Below are 15,126 nucleotides of genomic sequence, written 5' to 3' on the forward strand. Positions count from 1 at the left end.
TGAAATATTTTTGCAGAAGTGTTTTCAATTTCTGTGTAATTTTGAGTAAAGTAAGAATTAGACCTGATAACTAATAAGTAGTGGTCTTCTTTGTGCTGGCCCTCACTATGCCCTGGCACAGCAACAAAACCCAGAACGAAGTGCCTTAATAATGCTGTTCTGCTAGAACCCACAAGCTAAGCCAGTCCTGCCTAGCACTAGCACAGAAAGGCATCTCACCACCAGTTCTCAAAGTTGTTGTTCTTCTGTTATACTGGTCTGAGACACAGTGGAGCTGCAGAAAGAATTGCTCAGAGCCGACTCTTCCTCTGCTTCCAATTATTTAAACTCCTGTAGAGTGAATTATAGCGGAAATTCCTCAAAGGTCACTTCCAGCTTAACGTAGGCAAGTAAACTGCCCCCTCTTAATGTCTAGAATACAGATCAGATGCCATGGCATCAATACTGATGGGAAATTCCTTCTCTGCACAGAAACGTGTGACCAGCAACTGCTACTGTTATGTCCCAAAAGTTAGAAAGGGGATGAGGAAACTGGAATGACATTGCTGGGATCACCCACCTCCATTATCCAGTCTCAGGCAGTGATTAGATGCCAGCTTACCACAGGAGGAACAGTCGAAGTTCCTGGGATGTTCATTTACTTCTTCACAATGTGGTTGACTACAGACCTCAGCTGTGCAGGAATCTGTTGGGAAGAGATTCAAAACTGGACCAGTGAGATAGTCCATGTTTTTTTGGTAGGTAGGTTGTTTGTTGGTGTTTTATTTTGTTATTGACTAACCAAAGACTAGTACTCAAAAATAATTAATTACACAGGTTATTTAGAACAAGGTTAACAGCTCCATTAGAGCAACTGAGTGTGCCCTAAATTGTAGGCTGGGTGTGGAAAGCCTTTCATCGTGAGAGAAAAATATGCATGGAAATATGTCCTGAAAGAACATATGATGAGCAATCACTCAGCCTGCAGAGCCCTCGCTTCTGTCCTCTCTTCCACTCTGGTCACCTGTAGGGAACTGCTGGAAGATGCTACTCCTATACAAATTGAGATATCAGCAATATATTGATGGAACTTTTGTTCATATGCAGGAAAATCAGGATCTTTAGTCATGAGAAATTGTTGCTCCACAGTTCTGACATGGTTTGGCATTTGCATACAGAAATTAGAAATAGAAACAACTCAGGAAATTGTAGGAAAAGGTAGACACAGCTTGCAGTAGTTATTTCAGGCTTCTTATCTCAAGAAACTGACAGTAAAGCAGGTGGGTGAGAGGAAAAAGCACTTGGGTTCCATATCCCTATTCCAGTCAATATCTGAAGGTGCAGTATTGCACACTGCATGCCAAGAGAGAAACAAGCTCTCTCTTTTTTCACTCATTCATATTGTTTTCCTGCTTTCCTCTCTCCCTGATGCCAGTCACTTCTGCGGTTTCCCTGCCTTCTGCCAGCTTCGTTATGAGATGTTTTTAATTAATACATCAAGCAACGTATCACTTCTGGGGGGTTGGGATCCATCTTTTGGGTAAGTTTAATTGGAAGACCTGAGGGTCTGGAAAGTGTTATATCAAGCACACACTGCATAGCCAGGAACTGCAGAATGGTAGTGAGGAGGCCAAGATTACCATCAAGTTATTTTTGCACTGTTTGCTTCATGCATTATGTGAACTTAAGTTCTTTTCAATGGACATTTCCAAATTGTTTTCAATAGGATATGATGCTGCCGTCAGTAGACATTCAACTCAGTACTGATTGTGCTCAAATTCTTTGGCTTTTAATTTCAAGAATCTCGCCTTATCTACTACCTGGCAATAATTAGAGATGCTTCTGAAAACAGGCCTTTTTTGCCTTTGCCTGGCTGCTGGTATTAAATATTAGCGTATTAGTAAGGCTTGGCACAAGCTATCTTTTTAAGAATGCTTTTAATAAAACATATCCATGTGTGATTATAAATCAAATAGCTTTATAATTAAAAGACATACTTGGCCTTTTTTATCCTGTGAAGTTTTGCGTGAAATTGGAGCCTTGCTGTGTTTTTTGTTTTTTTTTTTTAGGTAATTGAACCTTTTCACAAATGACTTCTTCATTCCTCTTAATTAAAATGTATAACAGCTTTTTATTTAAAGAGCACAAATTCATCAAAACAAGTAACAACCCAAATTGTCACCGAATTGTTGCATCTGTGTTTCTTTGTCACCTGCCTAGAGATCTGGGAAGTAATGCAGATGTGAGGATGACATTTCACTCTTCTTCACTGTTGTCATTACAGATTCCCATCAGCCCCCTACACAGCACTCTCATCCAGAAAAGCAGAAGCAGCAAATTTTTTGGAGTACTAATGCAGTTTACATATCACTGACAGCACTCTTCTGCTGACCTATTGTTTTGCTTGCTTTTCACCAGTAGAAGTATTGTATTAATACATACTTACCTTTTCCAGATCCCTAAGTATTGTCTGACAAAAGCATTTTTGCTCAAATGGAATAATACATAATCCCCTTCCTTGGACAATGGGTTAGTTCTAAGTTATCTTTATCTCTCCTATCACAGTATTAATTTCACAGCAAACCATTTTTTTTTGTTGTTGCTGTACCCTCCAACATTCTCATATTATATCTGCATCATGGCACAATGTAGAGTCTATGACAAAACACAAATTAGTTTTTTTGTGGCTACAGGAAAAACTGTGTTTTGTAAGGTGAGAAATTGGATGATCCTATTGGGACACCCTCTTGCCACAGCAGGATTTGAAGTGGCAGGTGTTTAGCTGTGATGCAGATTCATCCTCTCATGCTTGCACTGCCTAACAGCATGAAGGCAAATCCAAAGCTTCCAAAAGCCTGTAAAACTCTGATAATCCTGCTAAGATTTACTGCAACTGTTCAAGAAAGAGATACGAGTGAGTCCTGAGATTAGATAAAAAAAGAACCCCCTTTTCTTTTTTTTAAGATAAGCAACTCCAGTCTGAAGGAAGAAAGTAGGTAATTCACCATAAGTACTACCCAAGGAAAAACTAATTCCTTTCAAATACGGGGTCAAGTTTTATGTAAAGACATTGTGACCTGTAATCACTTTTGGCTATGAATAAACATGTGTGCTTTGAGAAACCATGGAGTGAAGATAAAATATGGTCACAAACACATGCAGTCAAACTCTCTTGGAGGTCTGTGGAAAGGTTGCCATTGATTTTGACAGAATTTGGATAATTTCTGTAATTCTGTCATTCAGCACAGGTGCTTTTATTCAGGACATTTAGATTCTCTAGGTGTAAGAACAAATGCAGCCTACATTATCATCAGCAGAAACCAGAAAAGCACAATACTTCTGAAAATTAACCTAGCAAATCTTTTAGAAAGATGTGTTACCTCCAAATGAATGCTTCTCATCTGGTGATGAACATCAGTTTAAGTACCAGCTCAAATGGGAGAAAGGTTTTCAGCACAGCTGGAAAAAGCAGGCAGAGCTTTTGTGAAGCTGGAGGTTACTGTTTTGTCCTTCTGTGAGTGGCACTTTGTTTAACATATGAATTCTGGGGTGCTCACTGATGGCTGCCATTGCTGACCAGTGGAAATACTTCCTGAAGTGGAGGGAGTAAAAATAGATAATTCTGGGTGGTGCATTAACCAAAGAGCTCACTATTACAGTGATTTCTATGGCTACCAACATAAAGTCACAAATAGCTGTTTCTCAGACACATCAGTTATTAAACTGAATTCATTTCACAGCCCTGAGATCAATGGGCTAAGTTTCCCCTGGTGCATGACAAACAGGATCATAAAAACATTTATATCATAGAATCATAGAATCGTTTGAATTGGAAGGGACCATTAAATGTCATCTAGTCCAACTCCCCTGCACCCCTGCTACCTACAGCTAGATCAAGGTGCTCAGAGCCCCATCCAGCCTGACCTTAAATGTCTCCAGGGACAGGGCAGCCACCACCTCTCTAGGCAACCTGTTCCAGTGCCTCACCATCTTCATTGTGAAAAATGTATCCCTTATATCCAATCTAAATCTCCTCTCATTTATTTTGAAGCCATGTGCCTATTTCCTGTCAGAGCAGACCCTGCTAAAGATTCTGTCCTCTTCTTTCCTATATCCCCCCTTTAGATACCGAAAGGCCGCTCTCAGATCTCCCCTGATCCGGCTCCTCTCCAGGCTGAACAGCCCCAGCTCTCAGCCTGTCCTCACAGGAGATGTGTTCCATCCCTTGGATCATTTTTGTGGCCCTCCTCTGGACGCACTCCAGCAGGTCCATGTCTCTCCTGTACTGAGAACTCCCCACCTGGACGCAGTACTTCAGGTGAGGTCTCACAGAGCAGAGCAGAGGGGCAGGATCATCTCCCTTGCCCTGCTGGCCGTGCTCCTTTTGATGCAGCCCAGTTTACAGTTGGCTTTCTGGGCTGTGAGGACACATTGCTGGCTCATGGCCAGCTGCCATCCACCAGTACCCCAAGTCCTTTTCACTAGGACTGTGCTCTATCCCTGGGGAACCAGGGGTCCCCCAGCCAAGCTGCCTGTGTGCCAGGTCTACTTAGATCAGTTGGATCAGATCAGCACAGTGCAATCCTGGTTCAGAGTGGCACTGGCCTCCTTCATTCCTTCATCATTCCACTTTCTCTGCCTGTATGCACTTTTCCTGGTCCACTGAAGGACTCTTCTTTCTCTTGGATCTCTGCACTTTACTCATGGGAATAATTCTGGAAGTTCAGTTTGGCAGAGGAGGAATCTATTCTGCTTTCCTGAAGATCACTGCCCAAAAATGATGGAATCCTACAGTTTTGCAAGTTACTCTGAAATTTGGATGGCAAAAGCCAACAGAAAATCTCTGTACCAAATTCATGCAAAGCAACTCCACTGTCTGTAGGAACAGTTGGACAGAAATGAAGGGAAACGAAGCATGCCTTACACGTGGCTGCTCTGTCAGCATGGTCCAGCTGAGAAGATGCCAGCCACTAGCAGCCCTTCTGTTGAGGATGGTTTCATCCAACATCACGTCCTCCGTTTGTACTCTTGGAAAGAGATGGAGATTTAAGGAGTCATGTTTTCTTTGGCAACCTACCTTCATGTGTTACTACGATTTAGAACTCTCCTTGACTTACTGTTCCTTAATTCAAGCAGAAATATTTCTACCTACTCTACACAAAATCATTACCTGTTACAATCAAAGGTAAAGCATGGTAAGACTCTCAGCTGGCCATTGTTACTAGAAAATGCAATGCTAGACCTACTCTTAACAAAGTGTTGACTCATCATAAGGGCTTCCCCAAGGGTGTTACATAAAGGCAGGAATAAAGATTTTCACATGTAAACATCAAGCTCTTCATATACATCCAACTTGTTAATCATGTTCAGTAGGATGTCACAGCCAACACTGATACATGCAGTTTATCACTGACCATCAGTTTAGATCATCGAATCATAGAATCAATCGGAGATTCATAGAATCATAGAATGACTTGGGTTGAAAAGGATCATAATGATCATCTAGTTTCAACCTCCCTGCCATGGGCAGGGTTACCAACCCAGAATCATGCAATCATTTGAATTGGAAGGGATCACTGGAGGCCATCTAGTCCAACTCCCCTGCAATGAACAGGGATGCCTACAGCTAGATTAGGGTGCTCAGAGCCTGATCTTGAATGTCTCTGAGGATGGGGCTTCCAGCACATCTCCAGTCAACCACAGTCTCTGAGATTACAATTTGGGGATCCTTAGATCACTTTCACTTCTACAAATTTGGCTTTGAAGACAATTATATGGAACATTTGGAGATAACTGGGAATATTTTGCTTTGAAAGCCACATGCTTTTGCATTGTTAGAATTAAATAGAGCAATATTTTAGTGGCACATTTTTAACTTTTTCGCTGGAGTTTTTTGTTTAGTTCTGAACAAAGTTTTTCAAAATACCACAGAATGATAGCAGGGTGGCAGTTACATTTCATGAACTGTGAAGGTAGATACTGAAAGGTCTCGATTTCTAGGAAGCACTTCTTAAACTATGCACAGGTATAAATTATGCAGCTAATTCAAGTCATGGAGGACAGCAAATCTGTAGCTAAGCTGTCTGAAATAATAAGAGCAGAAAGACTTTCAATCAGTCAGCCTCACTGGGAAATTACAGCGCTTGGTTTTCACAAATTACAGAAATACCTGCATTATTAGCTACTGAATAAAAATTATTTACAGTCTATTTAGGAGAAGTAATGTGCTCTAATTCATGAAACTTAGAAGAGCTGACGGGCTACTTTTTAAATAGCATTCTCTGTTGTCTGAAAGTCTTAACTGCAGAGCATAAGACACAGGAATAAATGCAGTCTGTTTCCAGAGCCTGGAAGCTAAAGTGGCAATGCTGACATATAAAATAGTGAATAATACAATGAAAGTAATCTGTTCTTCTTCCAGTATGAGTTTGGAGATGTCAGTGATAGTACTCTTCAGTGTAATAACATTGTGCATTATTAAAGACAAGATCTCAACAGCTGCTTAATGTTAATGTGAGACCCCTGAACATATTCTGAGAGGCTCCATGTCAGTCCAACATAGGCACTGCAGTTCTCACTCACCGTATAATCACCGCCTTCTGTTATGCTTTGAGAGTTTATTTGCTTTTTTATCAGACAATCATTAATCTCTTCTCTTTAAAAAAAATATTAAAAAATGGAATATTCAGAAATAACTCTGCAACTACCTACTGTTCAGTTCTTCATATTTGTATTTGAAGAAAAATAAAACTATTTTAAAGTTATCTGATTTTCTGTCTTTTTCATAGAGTCTCTGTATTCATGACTCCAGTCTTTACTTTTCCTTGAGCAGAACCCTACAGCTCCTGTTTCTCAAGAGCAAGCACTACAGGCAGAAGCTGTGAGTAGATTCATGAAGAGCCTCACACAGGATCTGAGCTTAAATTCAGGCTGTTCACACGCTGTGTGCTAGCATATGTTATAAGCAACTATAAATTGTGTACAGATGTGTGCTGGAATTCCAGTGTAGCCAAGCTAACAACATTGAATAACATCTCTTATGCTTTGTAATTATACATAATGAATGTGCTGTCATATAATAGAGTCCGTGGATTTATCCAGTGGCTTTGGCAGCAAGGAATAAGAATTACCATGTGAATTTTTAAACAAGATTTATAATATGGGGTATGCAAACCAAAGAGAGGAGGCTGATTTCTGGAGGCTTAAATAAACAGACAAGACAGGACTTGAGAAAGATTTGATTAAAGTGGGATTTGAAAGTCAAGAGACAAAAACATTTTGATATAAGCAAAAAGACAAAGTATGCAAACGTTGTCCCAGTTCAAAAAGCAAGGTGCCAATAAATGGTAAATAGAGGGAAGCAGAGCAAATGAGATGGCAGGAGCAGAGGGAGAAAGGACAAGGCTGTAAAGAAGCTTCAGGAAGGGGGAGTTGGGAGTCCTTCAGGTGCCTTCCCAGGGTTTGCAAAGAGTCTCCGCAAAGGTAATGATTTTCATTCCTACCAAGTAAAGATGAGTGTGTTACTTTCCATATACCAGAGTTTGAAGACTAAATGCCAGGAACAGCTATTGTCTTTGTTCCCTCTGAGCCCTCCTGTTAGGGCATAATCTGCATTGCCCTCATAGCAGCTCTCTTTTCCATGGGTCCAACAAAGTGGGCACACCAGTGTTTCTTCCCTTCTGATCAGTGGCAAACACCAAGCAGATAAAAGGCAGCCTGCTTACAGCAAATGACACTTTTCTTCAAGCTGTGTGAACAAAGCAGCAGAGGAAAAAGCAAGGAAAAGACCTGAAAGCACTCAAAAAGAGAGGGTAGGTTAGCTAACAGCTCACAGGAGATCAGGATTCAGTGGCCTCTCCCACTCAGAGCCTGAGCCTCAGCATGTGGTGTAAGCTAATTTACAACAGGGTTGCTATGATCTCACTGTCCTGCCCATTTCCAGCTTTTTATTCCCTTCTCCTCTGTGACTTCAGTGCAGGCACTCGTTTGATTGCATAGTGAAATGGTTCAGGGAGCTGAAAAAACTGAAAGTTTACCATTAAATAAGATAATTAGCTTTCAGCCAGGTCAGTTCCCTGAACAGGATCTGTGTGAAGCCCAGAGATACCAGGGCTAATGCAAGAGAGGGGATGAAGGTATGCAGCCTTGGGCCCCAGGGAAAGCACAGGTTGCTGAAACCTAGTCTTAGATTGCCTTGGGCTGCCATGGAAGCACATCTTGACATCTCTCAGCAGGCAACACAAGCTGTTTTGCAACCTTGTAGATACATGGCTTCCCCTTTCAGGTAACACAGATTTTTTATAAACTAAGTTGTTCTGTGTTTCCTCTCCCCCAGGCTGTCATCCTGGTCAAAAGAGGACTCACAGGCTTCATGAGACTCTATCCGATAGATGATAGTAGCAAATCATTAGCAAAAGGCATCAGCTCTGACAGTCATTACTTGTAAGATTCATCCTGCATTTGAGGGAGATCCACTACATCAAAGCTGAGAAAATATATTAATGACAGAAAAAAAAGAAATTACAGTTTGATTATATCTTGAATTTTGATATTCAGTATACCTTTTGCTATAGATCTTATGCTTGTATTACATATTCCAGTGCATTTCTCCATTCATATAGTGTTTGCATCATTTGGCAGAGAACATGAAAATAATATGATCAGATTTTCCAGACTGCGCTATTAAAATGTCTATTAACAGAAAAGACATGCAGTTAAATCACTTCATATTAAATCAGCAACATTCTTAACCCTGAAGCATGGCTTCTTATTATTTATTGACTCTGCTCTTGACTTGTTGGACTCTTCATATCTCACGAGGCTGATTAGCTACTATCTGATAGTTATGTTTTCTTCTCTCTCAACATTCCTTTGCTTAATCTGTGCAGGTCATTTTACTTAACCCACTTTCTCCAAATGTGTGATACTCGTTGGTACCCTCAGAGCCTACCTTTCAGTGTTGCTATAGCTTAACACTGGCCAGTCTCCAGGCTTTCTCCACCACAAACAAAAAGCTGAATACTCCCATTCCTTATCTGGGAGGGACAGCTGCAGCTGTTCTTCCTAGTTCAATTTTAACTGTATATTTCTGAAAGATTAAGTGCTATATACAAAATTCAAAGTGAATCTTTTGAAAAAATATCAGTGGAAAACATTTAAAAGCACAGAAGAGCTAACACTACGAAGGGCTGTGGCTCAGAATCCCAGGTAACAGTAGCTTGTCTGCCTACTGTGACTGTGCCTGTCAATGAGCAGCATAGCTTTCTGCTTTTTTATTGTCCTACTATCTTTTCTATGCATTGGATGCTTTATTATTTCCCTGAGACTTTTCATGAGGCAGGTCATATCTGGCCACGTTATACAGTGATGTCTCCTGATTTTCTGGAAGAACTGGTCTGAATTACATGACACAATACTACATAATGATGGTGAGACATTGGAAACTCTGCTACTACTTAAACAGTTTCTAGGCCAGGTTAAAGTGCAGCAGAGCCATAGGACATAGTGACAAGTTTTGACAAGAGGAGTTTTTCTAAAGGGCAGTCTTTCATCTGAGCATTTCAAACTCGACCTTAACAGGGTCATTTTGTAAGGCAGCGGAAGAGCTCAGCAACGTGCAGGCATTCACAGGCTCATTCAGACAAGGAACTCAGGAGCCCAGCATCATCCTTGCCAGGGCTAGGGATCCCACCTATCTGTACAGCCTGGCATTCTCCTGACAGGTGAAGCAATGACAGGCCAGAGAGCCTGCAATCAGCTTCCAGACCATAGTCAGTAGGGTAGAGCTGGTACCAAGTACACAGTAAAGAAAAGGTAGTGTACCACACATGGAGAGTGATCCTAGCCTAAACAAAAAGATTATTATTATTAGATATTGCTACTGGTCCTGGAAAGTTTATTATTTTTGGAGAAAAACAGTATTAGAGGAGTGCTGCTGCAGAAGCTATGTGTTGCTTCACCAAAGCACAACTGACTTACATGTTGTTAGGACTTACCATGCTCCAATGCATTCCCAACCAGCATTCCCTACTTAACAGATAAGGAATTAGCTTGGTGATTAAATAACTTCCATCAAATGCTCTCCTCTTTCAGCTAGCCTGGTCGTCCTTTTGTTGTTCTATTGACCTCCATTTTCCAGGCCATTGCATTTCCAAACAGCCGCCTTCAGAAGCATTATCCAATAACAGAAACAATTAGTTTGCAGATTTAAACATATCTGGAGCCTTACTGGTATCTGTCAGCATGTTTCAGGTGGTTTTGCTTGTCTTCTCTGCCAGTTTGACTGATTGCTGTGGTGTAGGAGAAGCACTGCCATAGCTGCAGAGCAGTGCCCAAGGGCCAGGCATGCTAATGTGGGGTAATGCAGCCCAAAGGCACCCCTGATTTCAGAGGCCAAGAGAAAACCTCTCTGAAGTGTTTGCTCTGAGGGTTGATTGGCTGCTGAACAAACGCGTTCAAACTGGACAAGGTGCTGTATTTGCTGCAGTGGAGTTTCTAGGGGCCACTCATGTCTCTGCAAAGCCTTGGGCAGGGTCTCCCCACTGCAGCATGGAGGTGTTGCATAAAAACATGGCCGAGGTGAGACCCTGCTTTTCTCCTCTGTCACACCATTGGCCAGTATGTCACGGTAACCAAGAAAAGCACAGAAACTTTAGATGGGATTCATCCCAACATACGTACTCTTTTTATCTCCTTCCCTTTCAGTATCGATCCAAGTTTCAGACATGAAATCTGGCCCTGTGGTGTTATTCAAGGAGAGCAGCTGAAGGATTCAGATAGTCACTCTCTGAATGAGTTTGCAGAAGCTAAGTAGCTAGATTAGGAACATACAGGTGGGAAAGTGATAAACCCCACGATCAGAGGCATTTACAAAGTGCTATGAGACTCTGCTTTGTGCTGTTTGTTGCTGAAGGCTGGGATTTTCAATTCCCAGTCTTTGTTGTTTTCCCAGCTTTGTTTGCTGAAGGCAAAGTGATTGTCAAATACCTCGCACAGAAGACCATAATTCTGTCTGGGACATTCAATAATATACATCTTAAATGAGACACAGTACTACCATGCAGAATTATGTCTTACTGCTGCTATTATTTCACTGATTTTACCATATGGTGGATGTTTTCAGTACTGTGTTTTCCCGCACAGAGTTTCAGCCCATATGCCAAAGCATAACGTGCAGTACACTAAAGGCCACATTTTCTCTGCTTTGCTCCCCTGCAGCTGTGTCTTGCAAGCTCTGTCCAGTCTCCAAAAAGGTTGAGAAAAGACGTGCAAGGTTTCCCTGCTTCTGAAAACAGCATCCTCGCAGTTTAAGCAAATTTTTTCTGACTGATCCTGATGCTGAAGCCTAGCTTCTAATATGACTCTTCCTGTGTGGCATAAGTATATGTTTATTTTTACCATCCTTATGTTATAGCTAGAGTCTTCACTGCCGAAGTCTTCTTTGGCGTGCTCATGGCTGGCTTACTGCTCAGGAGCTGATTGCTGGGAGCGCGGCTTCAGGCTCCATGCAACTGTAGGATAGATGCGCCCTCCCGTGTACCGGCTCCGAAGTGCTTTTGCAGCCACAGCGTTCTGAGATCAGAAACACCTCTCTGCAAATTTGGAGATCTATTTTTAAACCAGCTTTTCTTTTTCCACACGGCAGCTCTGCCAAAGCTTTCTTTCAATCACACGGAAGCTATTGATATATATATTTTTTAATTTGGAAGAAAGGTAGACGCTTCGGTTTGCAAAATGTACAGCAATAAAAATAGTGGTGCTGGCTTCCCCCACCTGGCTTTTCTGCTTATGCAGTGAGCTGGAGTCAAAAGAAACAAATGAGTACAATCCCCAGGAGTTTTTGCTGTTTCCATAGATAGTCTGATAAGATTTTGTACAGCTGCCTTTCTAAAAAGAAATAAATTCCTGCCAAACAGAGCAGAGTAAAGAAAGAAATATTTCAAATAACAGTCACTTTGCATAAGGTTCTTTGAAGATGTGCAGAACAAGATGCACATATACAATTTCAGTAAACCACTACAGCTTAGCTGGCACCACTGAGAAATCTTTTATTTTTTATACACTTGGACTTCAATACCATAATCCCTGCATGAATCCAGTGCAGAACACTGAATCAAATAGCGGCCATCACTATCTGTGTCTAACAGTATAAATGACTGCATTTTTCAGGAGTCTGTTTCTTCCTGAAGCATCAGAGCATGTCAGCGAAACCTTAAGGTGCAGGCGTTACAGAACTGTAACAGAGGAGTCTCTAATTGACCAAGACAGGGTCTCTCATAGACAAGAAAAGCCCCTGGCCATAATTCTAGTTCAAATGACAGAATAGCTGTGCCAGTCATATTTTCCCATGGAAATGGGATGGCATGGGGTGGGGAGCCGTTCCTTTTGTCCATTTCCATGCAGCAAGCCAGTATGTCTCAGCTCCTGGCACATTGCTTTCCCAGAGTGACCTGAGGAGGATGTAGGTTAGAGGCTGTCAGTTCTCTTCTTGTCTTTTTGTGTCTTTATGGTCTCTGGAAGCAACCTGAAGAGATCAGCTGAATGCAGCTAGTAGCAAACTTTTGGATGGCAACTTATCTGTCTCAAATTATCCTTTGCCTTCCTTCATTTTATTCTTTTTTTAATATTTCTATCTAAAGTGATACATGCCAGTACCTTTATTTGGTTTGGAGATGTATTGGATTGCTTTTTTTTTTGTTTTTTAATATTATCCAGTTGAATTCAGAGATGTCTTTTCTCTCTCTCTTTCTTTCAGGTTATTTCTCTTCATCTTCTACTGTAGGTTGGGAAATATCAGATGTATTTTGCTTCCATTGATCTATTTTGCCTAGTCACCATAAATTGCAATCTACTTCCTCTGCTGCATTTATTCCATCAGTAGTCTTAACTGGCAGTTTCTTTAGCAGTCCTTGCTCACGGAAGAGATTTTCATAGCTTTAAGCTACTTCATTTCTCTAGAGAGGAAATTAATTTGCACTTTAAACACAAGCAACACTTAGTCTCCATTCAGAAACTGGCAGAACTTATGCTGTGGGCTGCCTCAGATCTATCAGTATTTTTTATTTTATCCCAATTTGTTTTCTCCCTTTAATAAAAAAAGAATCTCGGTACTGGAACCTGATTTCAGATCCTGGAATTACATGTCCTTTCACTCAGGCCAAGCAAGAAAGAAACCTAGCAATTACTTTTGAAGTTAAAATCACTTGCTTTTCAACGCACTGATGCAGTATCACTTCCTCATTCAGCAGCTCCTGTTGGTGTGGGGAAAAAGAAGTAAAAAGCTTATAAAGAAGACTCTATAAAAGTGGAGATTGAAGTTTGAGCTATTATAAGCACTCAGATATATTTACTGAGTACAATAAAAAGCTACTACATAATATGAAAGTCTAGGAAGACACTTTTACAGTTCTAACCCTTAAGGTCCAAAGTGGGATTTCATAGAAATTCCAAAAGTATACATAAATGCTTCCAAAGGGACTTTTTTCAGTGAGTTTAAAACATAGCTGGCAATATTTATCAACAGATTGCCCATTACATGTATTCTTATACTAAATGAGCCTCCCGATCCCAAAACAAAGATGTCTGAAATCAAACATATTTATTGGAGCTGTATCAATGCATTCTGTATTAATGCAATCCACCTAGATGCCTTGGATGAGTTCCACAAAAGATCAGCAATTACAGGACATGTTCCTTTTTCTCCAACAATTTCTGGAATCTCAAGAGTTGGGGTGAAAACTGGTGTTGGCTTGTCTGTCAGAAAGGATCTATGTGAAAAGCTTAGAGAAGTTTAGTGAACTGAAAACAATTATTTAGACTGCATTGTCAGAATATTCTCAGTCAATAAAAATTGATGCATTTCCCTTTAGATCTTCTCGATAATTTCAAACTGCTGTCTTAGAGAAACTTTCTGCATCGTGTCTACCTAATGACAGGATGCAGCCTGGAAGGCCAGCACTATCCTGGGTGCATCACAAGAGTGGTGGCCAGCAGGGAGAGGGAGGTGATTGTGCCCATCTACTTTGCCCTCGTGAGGCCCCATCTGGAGTTCTGTGTCGAGGCTTGGGGCCCCCAGCACTGGAAGGATGTGGAGCTTTTGGAGGGGTCCAGAGGAGCACCACTGAGATGATCAGAGGGCTGGAGCGCCTCTCCTGTGAATAAAGGCTGAGGGAGCTGGGTTTGTTCAGTCTGGAGAAGAGAAGGCTCCAGGAAGACCTCACTGCAGCCTTCCAGTACTTGAGGGAAGCTTATAAACAGGAGGAGAGCAACTTCTTACATGCTTTGATAGTGACAGGAACAGGGGAAATGGTTATGGGGGAATAATATGAATGCAGTTTCGTGCTAACTTGTGGTTTGAGAATCTGGTCAGCTAAGTAGGATGTCCCTTGAGCATTTCTCAGGTCCTGACTCCCAGCTGACAGTTCCCAGCAACATTTGGCAGTTTTTTCCAGGACTCCCAGAAATGCATGGCCCCATCTGTGAAGTAGGAGCTTTCCCTTGCTGCCTCAAACAGATTCCACATACTTTGGATGTTACTTTAGCAAACCTTACCTTTACTATTATTTTTGGTCAGACAATGGGAAATTGTGTCCTGTAAATTTTTCTTGGCAGCCTATAATATTTATTTACATAACAAGTGGTAGGAAGAAAATCCCAGCACGAAGATCCCATTTTAAAACGAAGTAATTTGTCAACATTTATTTTTTCACTCATTTCAATTTGCATGCAAGGATACTAAGCTTTTTCTCTGGCTGTGCTACAGGGCTATAGTTTATTCACAGCAGGAAAGATAGCAAATATAAGCAGCAAGCTAATGGGCTGAGCCGCTATCTAGCTGCAGCTAAAGCATAGCTAAGTAAGGTTGGCGTTACAGTACAGTGCCTGCACCAAACAAGCCAATATGTGTCCTTCAGATTATAGCTTATTTGGTTCATGTGTGTTATAAAATCTGAACTTCAAGTGTGCATTTTTTAAATGCATTTGACAGAATTTGTCTGTTCTTTCCAAGGTTTGTACAGAAATGTTTCAAATTAATAGAAATTGATACAACTGACTTCAAAATATCAAAATGGCAACAATGACATCTGTACACGGGCTCACCCCCAGACTCCTGTAGTGTCAGTGGGGAGGCAGAGAAACCTCGAAGGT

This window comes from Tetrao urogallus, assembly GCF_951394365.1.
Source record: "Tetrao urogallus genome assembly, chromosome: 1".
Taxonomy (NCBI): Eukaryota; Metazoa; Chordata; class Aves; order Galliformes; family Phasianidae; genus Tetrao; species Tetrao urogallus.